This window comes from Ictidomys tridecemlineatus, chromosome 11 (assembly GCF_052094955.1).
Source record: "Ictidomys tridecemlineatus isolate mIctTri1 chromosome 11, mIctTri1.hap1, whole genome shotgun sequence".
In the NCBI taxonomy this organism is placed as follows: Eukaryota; Metazoa; Chordata; class Mammalia; order Rodentia; family Sciuridae; genus Ictidomys; species Ictidomys tridecemlineatus.
Genome location: NC_135487.1, coordinates 27,806,354 through 27,818,510, shown reverse-complemented (window position 1 = coordinate 27,818,510; position 12,157 = coordinate 27,806,354). Strand labels below are relative to the sequence as shown.

The 12,157-nt window shown below is 48.6% G+C and overlaps 1 protein-coding gene across 10 annotated transcripts in view; it reads right to left on the bottom strand.

The window, feature by feature from the left end:
- LOC101963192 (microtubule actin crosslinking factor 1) overlaps positions 1 to 2,986 on the bottom strand; it is a 347,556-nt gene extending 344,570 nt beyond the window's left edge. For 3 of the 10 annotated variants that reach the window (XM_078025962.1, XM_078025978.1, XM_078025975.1), the window contains exons 1-2: positions 2,574 to 2,726; positions 737 to 791 (exon numbers count right to left, since the gene is read on the bottom strand). The gene's annotated coding sequence lies outside the window, so the exon portion shown is untranslated. Of the gene's footprint in view, positions 1 to 736; positions 792 to 2,573; positions 2,728 to 2,918 lie in introns of those variants that run through there. The other 7 variants (XM_078025972.1, XM_078025974.1, XM_078025973.1 and 4 more) reach the window with 4 other exon arrangements.
- Positions 2,987 to 12,157: the final 9,171 nt, after the last annotated feature.

The window sequence follows — 12,157 nt, the reverse complement described above, 5'->3', positions numbered from 1 at the left end:
CCAGGACTGCTTAACTACTAAGTCATATCCCCAGCCTTTTTTTTTTTCAATGTGAGACAGGGTCTCCCTAAGTTGCTTAGGGCCTCGCTAAATTGCTGAGGCTGGCTTTGAACTTGTGATCCTCCTGCCTCAACCTCCCAAGCTGCTGGGATTACAGGCATGTGCCATGTGCCACCATACCCAGCTATTAGCTCCTCTTACTAGTAACCACTATTACTAGTACTACCACTACTACTATTATTTGGCACATTTGGAGAATTAAGATCCTACAGATACAAAATGTGGGTTCAAATTCTATTGCACCATTTACTTAACTGCGTGATCCTGGAGAAACCATTTAATCTCTTCAGCCTCAGTATCCTCATCTCTAAAATGGGGATGACACTAGCACCTAACCTTTCAGGGTCATTTACAAGGACTTAATAAGGTTCTACATATAAAGTGCTTAGTAGTACCTGGTGCCAGTAAGTACTCAACAAACAGCATCTATTAAAAGCATAGCATCTATTATTACATTCTTCTTCTATTTACCTCCCAGGAATGCTGTAAGGATGAAATGGGGCAACAGATGGGAAGTATTTTCAAAAAGCCAGAGCATGATCTCAGTGGCAGACATGAAACAAAGCATGAGATAGAACAGGCAGAAATTCCAGGATTTATCCAGTAGATATATTAGACAAAGTTCTAAACCCAAAGTAAGACAGACCCGGGTATAAATTTTGGTTCATCCACTTACAATTTGTGTGATCAGGGGCAAGTCACTCCACCTCTCGGAGACTCTGTTTCATCATCTGCAAAATGGGGGTGATATGCCAAGTTAGAGGAGGTTTTAAGAATATGGTGAAATGCACATGGAAAACTGGCTGGTGCCATGCATAGCACACAGCAGGCATTAGATAAAATATTCATTGGCTCCTTTTAAAGACTGGTGCCGGAATAAGATGCACAGCATGGGAGTAGGGGGTTGGTACAGAAAATCAGTTTTCCTGGTCAGTTTAGCCAGTGGAGGGAGTTGAGTGGAAACACAATCATTCTGGGGCCAGCTGGGATCTACCAGCCAGACTGGGCAGCCTTCCCTCATCCAGGCCCAGGTCACTTCCCAGAACCATCTGCTATACATGGTCCACTACCCCGAAGGCTCCATCAGAGCAGAGAAGGTGCATGCCTTCAGCTATGAGTCTACCTATAGGTCCTAAATCCAGCCCAGGAAACCAACTCTCACTTTGGCTCTACAGTCCAGGGGTGAGAGGAGCTGTTCCCATAATGGGGAATACTTGCACACAGGGCTATGTGAAGACAAGGAGGTGGCCTAAATGGCTGGACCCCAAGGGTCTCTGGCAAAGCTCCTGGATTCTGGAAATCTCAGCCAGGAGGCAGGAAGGGGCAGATACAACCTCCTGGGTCATTGGCAGATCCCCCATCATAAGCACAGAACTCAAAGAGATAACAAAAGAAACATCAAATGGTGCGGGAAGCCTCTGAGCAGCCTCAGATTCACAGAACTGCCCTGCCAGGGCACCCACTGTGCAAGCAGCATGTGAGCCCTTGTCTCATGGAACATCAAGAGGGGATCCAGACACAGGAGGTGAAGAGGAAAAGACCCAGGTCCTGGCATAGCTTTGCCATTTATCCTAGCATTTGCCGCCCCACCCCCAGCATTACCTTCTGGTGCCTACCCCCAGCTCTCATAGCCAGGTCAGGTGCCAAAGTGACAGCCTCAACCTCATGCGACCCTCAGCCAAGGCAGGAAAACGCCCCTCCTCTCAGACCACCTGCTTCATTCCAGAGCCGCCCATTCCTCTCCTAGACGCCCATTTTACTACAAAGGCCCACTCACTCAAGGCCTCCTCTGGGAGAAACTGTCCCTCCACGGATCTAGCCCGGTCGGTCACCGACACCTCACACATACCTGGTGACCTCCTGCCCCACCTTTGGGTCACCCATGTCACTCCATCAATGCCCGGTTCACAGGAGCTCGCGCCCACACTCCCAACCCACCCTGCAGGCCGCAAGCCCGGGCCGCGACAGGCACCTGACCTGGCGCTCGTCCTCTGCGGCCCTCCCCACCTCACGCCCACCCCTTCCCCACGATGGGGGAGGGAAGCCCCCGCAAGCCGGTGGCGGCGCGGGTGGGTCCGCGTGCCCGCCGCGCGTGGTTGACAAAGAGCGGGTACGCGTGACCAAGGACCGACAAGGTTCAGGTGACAGTAGCCGAGCCTTGGAGCCAGGAGGCGACCTCTCGGCACGGCCCTGCTGTCTCCCGCAGGTCCCTCTCGCTGTCCTGGTGCTTGATGCCCCATATTCCAGGAAACACGCCTCCGTTTGGCCCGGGCAGCGGCGGCCGGGAGGAAATCCCAGCTGTGCACGCTCTCGGAGCTCTGGGGCGCGGGCAGCGGGGACTGCAGGTGAGAGGCCGGGACCTGCGCTGTGCCCGCGCCTGTCAACCCTGCTGCCCGCTACCCGGGGCTGGGGCGCGGCCGCCCCGCGCTATCAATCGCCGCGCCCCAGCCGCCGCCGCGCACCCGGTGCAGTCAGGCAGGGAGCCTGGATCCAGCCCCGCGCCCGCGCCTTACCCTGAGAGCGGGAGGAGGAGGAAGAGTGGCCAGCGGCAGCAGCAAAGGCGACGGCGGCGGTAGGGCGCGCGGGGCTGAGAGCCGTGGAAGGGAGCGCGGCGGAGCCGAGGGGAGCGGCTCCCACAATGGCCGAGCTCGCGGCGCCGAGCCCCCCGCCCCCCGCGCCCTAGCGGCAGCGGCTGAAGCCGAGCCGGCGCAGCCGCCCAACCCGCTCCCCCACCCCCAGCGCCGACGCCGCCCCCCGGCCCCCGATGCGCGCTCCCCGCCCTGCACCCCACCCCCGGCGCTTCCGCGCTCCCGGTGCGCCCCGGCCTGTCTGCCGTCCCGCGCCCCTTCTATACTGACCCTGCGTCCTCTCGCTGCCCCGAAGCCCTCTCCGTCCCTCCCTTCACAACTCCTCCCCGGCGGCCGCCAGTGTCCCCGGGGCCAATTCACACCCCCACATTCCCCGCCCTCTGCTCTGGCGACCTCTCCGCCCCGGCCCGGCGGCCGCTTGCTGACCCTGGGCGGGCTGGCCCGGCCCGCCCCGTTAGAGCTCTTCACCGCCAGTCCCAGAATCGCTCTTCCAGGCTGCTGACGGCCTCTCTGCCCCGCCTGGGTTTTGGAATAACCCCTGCCTGCCCAAAAAGCCCACTTCCCATCAACCCACATTCTGTTCCCACTTCTGGTACCCCTCAAGAAGAACGCTCTTCGCGGGAACTTAAAGCAGGAGGGACCTGAATTTCCCCTGAGGTCCCCTACCAAGAAGTAAAGGACAGAGAAAAAATAGGACCCCGGGGGGCAGAAGGGTTGGTAGAAACTCATCCTTGATTAGACAGAGCCAGTAGGCAGAACCTTGGAAGAAACTTCATCCACTGACAAAGCATTTATGGAATCCCTTCTTCAGGCACAATTTAGTGATTCAGAAAATAAAAGCCAGGAGTGCCTTCCATCCTCTTGTGATACAGATGAGGGAATGTATCCAGAGAGTGAGAGAATTTGTCTAAAGTCATTTGCTAATGACCTGCACAGAAACTCCTGGTAACTGCAAGGTGCTTTACCTGAATGATGCCAAATCTAATCTTCACAATCCTATTCATTCATTCATTCATTCATTCATTCATTCATTCATTCAACAAGTATGTACTGAACATCCATCATATACTAAGCCCCATGCTGGATACTGAAGATATAATGAAGAACAAAATGCATCTGATACCCATTGATTTCACTGTGCTTACAGTCCAGCAGCAAAGAGAGACATAAATCATAATGAATCCCAAGAGATAGCATTATGATCTTTAATTTGTAAATGCAGTAATAAGATTAGATGATTTACTCAAAATCATTTAGGGCAGCTGGGTATGGTAGCACACAACTGTAATCCCAGCAACCGGAGAGACCAAAGCAGGAGGATCACAAGTTCCAGGCCAGCCTCAGCAACTTAGCAAGACCCTAAGCGACTTAGAGAGGACCCTGTCTCAAAATAAAAAATAAGGGCTGGGGCTTTAGGTCAGTAGTAAAGTGCTTGCCTACCACATATGAGGCACTGGGCTTGATCCTCAGCATCACATAAAATTAAATAAATAAAATAAAGGTGTTTCGCCCATCTACAACTAAAAGCATTTTTAAAAAATAAAAAGAGGGACTTGGGGGGCTCGGGATGTAGCTCAAGTGGTAGCATGCTCGCCTGACATGCTACCACATAAAAATAAAATAAAGATATTGTGTCCACCTAAAACTAAAAAAGAAGAAGAAGAAGAAGAAGAAGAAGAAGAAGGACTGAGGTTGTGGCTCAGTGGTAGAGCACTTGCCTTGCATGCAGAGACACTGGGATCCATCCTCAGCACCACATAAAAATCAATAAATAAAATAGAGATATTGTCTCCATCTACACCTAAAAAATTGTTTTAAAAATATTTTTAAAAAAATAAAAAGAACTGGGGATTTAGTTCAGTGGTAAAGCATCCCTGGATTCAATCCCCAGTACCAAAAAAGGAAAGAAAGAAAAAGAATATCATTTAGGGAGAAAGTAGATGATCCCAGGACTAGAATCCTGTTCCATATCCCTTTGTTCTTTTTTCACCGTAAGGGTTGGGTGTGGAGGAAATGTGTTGGAGCAATTTACAGAAGCTCTTGAACTTCAAGCTGAGAAATTTGGCCTAATTTTTATGGTTATGAGAAGCCAAGGAAGATGTCAAAGTAGAAGAGTGAAAGTAACCCCACAGGCAGGTATAAGATTGGTATAGATGGTTATGCAGGGAGACAACTGCAGTAGTCCCATCCAAAAGTGGGCTATGGGGCTAAGGGAGTATTTCCAATGGTAGGGTATTTGCCTAGCATTTGCAGAGTCCTGGGTTCCATCTCTGGCACAGAATTGTTTTCCACCCGCCAGGTTTCTGTGTTTGCATGCACTTTCCCACATTAAATAAGGGAAAGCACCACCATTTACTAAACTAAGTTCTAGGCAATGCTCTGAGCATTTTGAGTAGATTATGCCACTAAATCCTCCCCCAAACCCTTTGCAGTAGAATATACCTTTTTTTATACTCATTTGACAAATAAGGAAACAGAGACTTCAAAAGGGTAAATAACTTACTGAAGCCCACAAAGCAAATGGATGTTGAAGCTGGTGTTGGAGTCCCCACCTGTCTGTTGCCAAATCTCATGTTATAAATCTCTTCATTAGCTGAAGCCAAGGCAAGGAACCCAGGGCCTTAATAAGTCAAATATCCTTTTTCTTAGATAGAAGATATATCTCTGAGACCTCTGGGAAAAGGCTAGAGGTCCACAGTTGCAACCCAAACTGTACATGGACCAGTAGTGTATGTTCCTTTGTGAGATAGTTTCCACAGAAGCCTGTAGAGGTCTCAGCCCAGGAGAATCCATCCTGCAGACTGATTCTAAAGTTCCTGTGGGACAATGGATTTCGAGTCAGCTTAAAAAAAAAAAAAAAAAAAAAGAAGAAAATCCTGTTGTTTGCAACAACATGGATAAACGTGGAGGACATTATTTTAAGTGAAATAAGCCAGGCACAGAAGGGCACACACCTCATGATCTCTTTTATAGATGAGATCAGTGAGTACAATGTAGTTACCAGGGGTTGAGGGGGAAGGGAGATTGGAGAGATAGATGTTGGCCAAAGGTTACAAAATTTCTGCTGGGAGGAAAAAATTTCAGGTAATCTGAAATATAGTACAACATGATGACTACAGTGTAATTAAAATGTAGTGTCTTTTTAAAAATCACTAAGAGAATAGACTTTAAGTGTTCTTACCACAAAAAATATGTGAAGTAATATATATGTTAATAAGCTCAGGGCTGGGGATATAGCTCAGTTGGTAGAGTGCTTGTCTCCCACACATAGGGCCCCCTGAGTTTAATCCCCAGCACCACCAAAAAAAAAAAAAAACCCTCAATTTAGTGATTCTATAATATCTACATATTTCGGCTGGGGATGTAAATCAGTGATATAAGGCTTGCCTAGCAGGCACAAAGCCCTGAGTTCAATCCCCAGCACTGAAAAAAAAAAAAACATGTTGTAAATGCTAATTATATATAACTTTTATTTGTCAACTGAACATAAAATTTATGTTTTGTTAATAATGGGGATTGATCTCAGGAGCACTTTACCACTGAGCTACATCCCCATCCACCCTTTTTTTTTTCTTTTAAAAATATTTTTAGGTGTAGATGGACACAATCTCATCTATTTATTAATTATTTTGTATATGATGCTGAGAATTGAACCCAGTGCCTCACACGTGAGGGGCATGCACTCCACCACTGAGCTACAACCCCAGCCTCCAGGCCTTTTTTTTTTTTTTAAATCAGAAATATCAATTGAGCCTCCTAGCTTTGTTTTATTTATTTATTTTTCTTAAAGGTGGTGCTGAGGATTAAACCCAGTGCCTCCTGCATGCAAGGCAAGCACTCAACCACTGAGCTACAACCTCAGCCCGCCTCTAGGCCTTTTTGTTTTTTATTTTGAGACATGCTCTTACTAAGTTGCCAAGATTGGCCTTGAACTTGTTATCCTTCTGGTCAGCTTCCCCAGTCTCTGAGATTGCAGGGCATGTGCTACTGCACCCAGCTTTAAAAATAAAAGTTTAAAATAATAAAGTTCTGATGGAGTAGGTTATAAGGCACAGAGGCATGAGACTAAAGAGTCATTTTTGGCTTCCCTGGGGAGAGAGGAATATGAGCACTAAAGGGGGAAGGTGAGCTGAACCTAAGGGGCCTGTGTGTGAAACTGAATCTCCACTGGGGCCAGAAGTGGTGGTCAGGATCTTGGTAAGATAGGGCAACCTGGGAGGGTTCATGGGGAGAGCTGCCAAGTCATCCAGGACACCTGAAGGCTCAGCCTCTCTGACTAGAGAACATCTGAAGGTTTTCTTCCTCTTGGACTTTAATGCCCTTACCAAATCTGATCGCCAGTCCTGTCCTGAATTATTCATGCTGTGAGCTGTGAGAAGGTGGAGCTTCCGGAAGCTTCTGGATTTAGGACATTCAGCTGTGAATCCCCAGGGCTGAGTCTCTAGCTCTAATAGTGCTGCCCTGGGATTGAGCTATTGGTGAGACTTGCCAAGATTTTTGCAGCTGGCAGCCAACCAGTAACCTTGGGCTACTGGGCTTTGATTCATTTCAGCAGTCATTTATTGAGGAATACTATGTGCTGGAGAGAGTTCTGGGTTCTGTTGGGAACACAAAATGAATCCAATCAGGCCCTCGACCTTGAGGATTCACAGGATGGCAGAGGTGGTGGGCACTTAAAGATGACTGCCTCCAGATCTGATGAGAGCTCTGCTCCACCGTATCCTAGCTCACTAACTGAAGACACTGCTGATACCCTCACATCCCACACACCTGAGCTGGGTCCTCTTTAGGTCTTGGAGGGGCCAGAACAACTTCTTACCAATATGACTCTTTGGAGTCCTGACCTTGTCCCCCAGCCTGCAACTAAGCCCACAGCTTTCCAGTCTCACCAGGAGGATGACATTTACCCAACAAATACTGATTAAGCATTGACTCAATGCCAGGCACTGAGCTTTGTGCGAGTGGTTTAAAAAGGAATCAGACAGCCAGGTATGGTGCCTTCCTGTTATCCCAGCAATTAGGGAGGCTGAGGCACAAGGTTCTCAAGTTTATAAACAACCTCAGCTACTTAGCAAGACCCTGTCTCAAGAAAGGGGGGAGGGGAGGACTGGGGATGTAGTTTAGTGGTAACGTGTCCCTGGGTTCAATCCCCAGTACAAAGAAGTGGGGGGACAATCAGACAGCCAGCACAGTTGCGCACACCTATAATTCTAGCTACTCTGTTGGCTAGATCAGGAGGATCAGAAGTTCAAGGCCAGCCTTGGCAACTTAGGGAGACCCTATCTCAAAATAATTGAGTGGGGGGGTGGTAACTGGGGATTGAACTCAGGGGCACTCGGCCACTGAGCCATATCTCCAGCCCTATTTCGTATTTTATTTATAGACATGGTCTCACTGAGCTGCTTAGTGCCTCGATGTTGGTGAGGCTGGTTTTGAACTCGAGATCCTCCTCTCTCAACCTCCTGAGCTGCTGGGATAACAGGTGTGGGCCACCACACCCAGCTTCAAAATAAAAATTTTAAATGAGCTGGGGATGTAGCTCAATGGTAAAGTACTTCCCTAGCACAATCCTCAGTCCATACACATACACATACAAAAGGAATCAGATACAGCACCTGCTCTCAATCTGCTCACAGTTTCAATCCGTTAGGCAGAGAAGAGTACATCTTTTAAAATATAAATCATGTCATGTCAGAACACACAGAGATCCAATGCACACTTACTAAAATACAGACTCCTTACAGTGGTCCATAGTGCTCTCCATGATCTGGCCCTTGCTTCTCCTTTAGGCCTAATCTCAGGATGCTTTGCTAATTGGATTTCAACAAATCGGACCTTCCTTCTGTTCCTCTAATAAGTGAGCCTCATTCCTTACATATTATGTGCTGAGAGAGTTCTGGGTTCTACTGGGACTTGTCCTTGAGGATTCATGGGATGGTAGAGGTGGTGGGCACATAAAATGACTGTTTTCCAGAGTTGTGCTGGCTGCTTGGAATCCCCTTCAGTAAAGTCTTTATGTGACTGGCACTTTTTTCATCATGGAGGATACATCCCCACCCCAACCCAACCCCAGTGCAAGGAATTGATCCCAGAGGCGCCTTACCACTGAGCTGCATCCCCAGCCCTTTAATTTTATTTTGAGACAGGATCTAAATTGCTCAGGCTGGCCTCAAATTTGTGATTCTCCAGTCTCAGCCTCCCAAGTAGCTGGGATTACAGGTGTGTACCACCATACCTGCTCACCTTCTCAAAGAGGCCTTTTTTCACTACCCCTCTAAAATAGCCGCCCCCCACCAGCCTTATTTTATTTTCCTCACAACATAGGTTGTTTTGCCATCATCTTGCTCAATTTTTTTCCCTATTTATTTTCTGTCTTCCCCACCAGGAGGTAAACTCAGGGAGAATGAGAATCTAATCTGTTTTTCACTTCTGTACCTCTCAGTCCTGGCGCAGAACAATGTGGACAGCATCGCGCAGCAAGAGAGCATGTGGCAGAGGGGAAAGGAAGGAAAGGAAGCTGACCGCCTACCCTCCATAACCAACTCAATCCTGCAACAATGGCCTTACTCCATTCTTGAGGGCAGGGCCCCACAACCTCATCACCTCTGAAAGATCCCACCTCTCCAGACCTCTCCCACCTCTTACAGCGGCAATTAAATTTCAACAGGAGTTTTAGGGGGGACATTCAAGCCATAGCAGCATTCTAGAAAAATATCACTATGAGGAGGAAAGATTACATGGAGACTAAACTAGGTGTGAGAAAACCACTTTAGGTGTCTGTTAGAGGACATTTAAACATTATCCTGGAGCTAGGGTGGTGACACACCCCTGTAATCCCAGCAATTTGGGAGGCTGAGGCAAGAGATTCACAAGATTGAGCCAGCCTCAGCAATTTAGCAAGGTCCTAAGCAATCTGGAGAGAACCCGTCTCAAAATAAAAAATAAAAAGGGGGTGGTGGTGGTGGCTGTGATGTGGCTCAGTGGTAATGTGCCCTTGGGTTCAATCCCCAGTATCAAAAAAAAGGGGGTAGGGGGGCTGGTGATATAGCTCAATTGGTAGAGTCCTTGCCTCGCATGCACATGCTTACCTCGAATGTACAAGGTCTTGGGTTTAATCCCAAGCACCACACACACACACACACACACACACACACACATACACACACACAAAATTATCCTGGGAAAATTTGATGAGATCTTGGACAAGAGCAACAGAAGTAAAGATGATAAACATATAGAATTGACAATGTTTATAAATAGCATCAACCGGAATCATGAACTAAATGTGGGGGTGAGGGAGAAGAGGTGCTGAGGATGTCTCCTAGATTTCTGTATTGGTAATAATTTCTGTGTGGGCCATTGTCCGTCATCAACGTTAGGCTGGCCTCCTGCAGGGACTGGGCCCTTATCTTCCTGGATTGCCTTCCACAGGGAAGGCTCCGGGTCCTTGAGGAGATACCAGGTGGTAGAAGCCTTGCATCCTAGAGGGCAGGAGCTGATTCATGACAGCAAGTTTTCTGAAGTGACCTCTCTGAGAAAGGGGAGATCCCAAGAGGACCTTCCTCAGGCTGGGGGTGGACACTAGCTAAGGCGATCTTGGCGAGTCATGGAGTCATACTGAGGGAGGACATGTCCTGCAGAAGGCAGGCATGTCCCTGGAGCACTCGGCTCCACCAGCCTGTCCTGTGCAGCAGACCCTGAGGAAGGGAGGAGTCCACTAAGCCCATGTCTGGGATGACCCCTGGGCCACAGGACACCGTCCTGGGAAACTTCAGGTCACATGTTCAACCCCTACAGCCCTCAGCCCACTGGCCCATGCCAGCTGCCTACAGATAACAGCAGTCAGAAAACGCAGAGCCAAGGGACCACAATCACTGAACTTTGATTACTGTGTATTTTTGCAGTTGTCCTGATTTAAAGCAGTTACTATTATCATTCTCTTCCTGTCCCTAATATATAAGCTGAGCTTTATCACCAGCGGGGGCTGAGGCACTGTGGATAGAGGCATTGGTGCCCCAGCACAGGGGCACTAGCAGCGTATCAAGAGCTGGACATCATCTGGGAAAGGATGAGGTCTCACGCCTCAGGAAGCTCCCATGTGTGAGCTGTGCCTTCTTGTGCTGGCTGGCCTTCTGGAATCAGAGTTCTGCAAGGACCTGGGCCAGCATCACCGTCAGTGTCCATACCAGTATGGGCATGAGAGACTTACTCCATCTGAGTCTCACACCCTCTGCTGGTCATGCCTGCTGGCCAGTAGGCAGCAGCCTCACCAGGCAGCAGACACCTGTGCCAGCCTGTAAGCACTGGGAAGATTTAGCCTCACAGTTCCTGCCAGGCCAAGTCCCCGTATCTGACCCCAGGAACTTTCTGCGGCGGGTGCAAGCTGCCATCCTGCCTCCTAGGAGGCCCACAGCACCTATGCGATGGCCCTGGCACCTGGCAAGACTCCTCCTGGGCCTCCTCCACTAGATCCCGAGCACGGGCTTTCCTGCTGAAGGGAAGATTTGGGTGGCCTCTGATGGTTGGTCTGGAAGGTTCCCCAGCTGCTGTGGTGGTGGGTGGAGGCTGACCTCAGTCTCCGTGGTTCTTTTGGCCCCAGCTCTGAGCTTCAGCATCTCAGCCTTTGGCTGAGAAGAGGTGCTGAAAATGTCTCCTAGATTTCCGTATTGGGGTGATTAATTTCTTTCACTATTTATTTCCTATCTCCCTCACCAGGAGGTAAATTTGGAGAGAATGAGGATCTTAACTCATTCTCTAATATATGTTATATGAAAAAAGCAGGTTTGGGGAGGACAATGCTGTGTTCATTTTTGGAGATGCTGATTTTGCAGTATCCATTGGATATATCCAGACTGAAATTCAGTACACGGGTTGGGGCTGGAAATAAATTTCAAGTTGTCTGCGTAAGAATGGAAAGTGCATCATGGTTGAGCTCAAGTGCAAAAAGTAGAGAGAGAAGAGGGCTGAGGATAGAGGCTTGAGCTGAACCAACATCTGGAAGAAAACCAGAGAGGCAGGAGGAAAACTGGGGCATGAGCCAGGCACAGTGGCACACAGCTGTATCTCCAGCTACTTGCTAAGCTGAGGCAGAATGATCACAAGTTGGAGGCCAGCCTAGGCAATTTAATGAAACCCTCAGCAATTTAGCAAGACCCTGCCTCAAAAGATAAAAAAGACTGGGGATGTAGCTCAGTGGCAGAGTACCTTTGGGTTCAATCCCCAGTACCAAAACACTCCAAAAACAAAACAAACAAAAAAACCCACAGGATAAACAGCTGCCTACAGATAATAGCAGTCAGAAAATGAAACTTAATATGGGCTATGGCCTTTGGATGACAATGATCTGTCAATGTAGGTTCATTGATGCCAACAAATGTACCATTGTAGTGCAGTAATTGATAGTGGGGGTGGTTATGTGTTTTCAGGGAGAAGAGGTATGTGGAAACTCTCAGCACATTCAGTCCTTGCAAAAATCCTACATGTCTGGGCTGGGGTTGTGGCTCAATGGT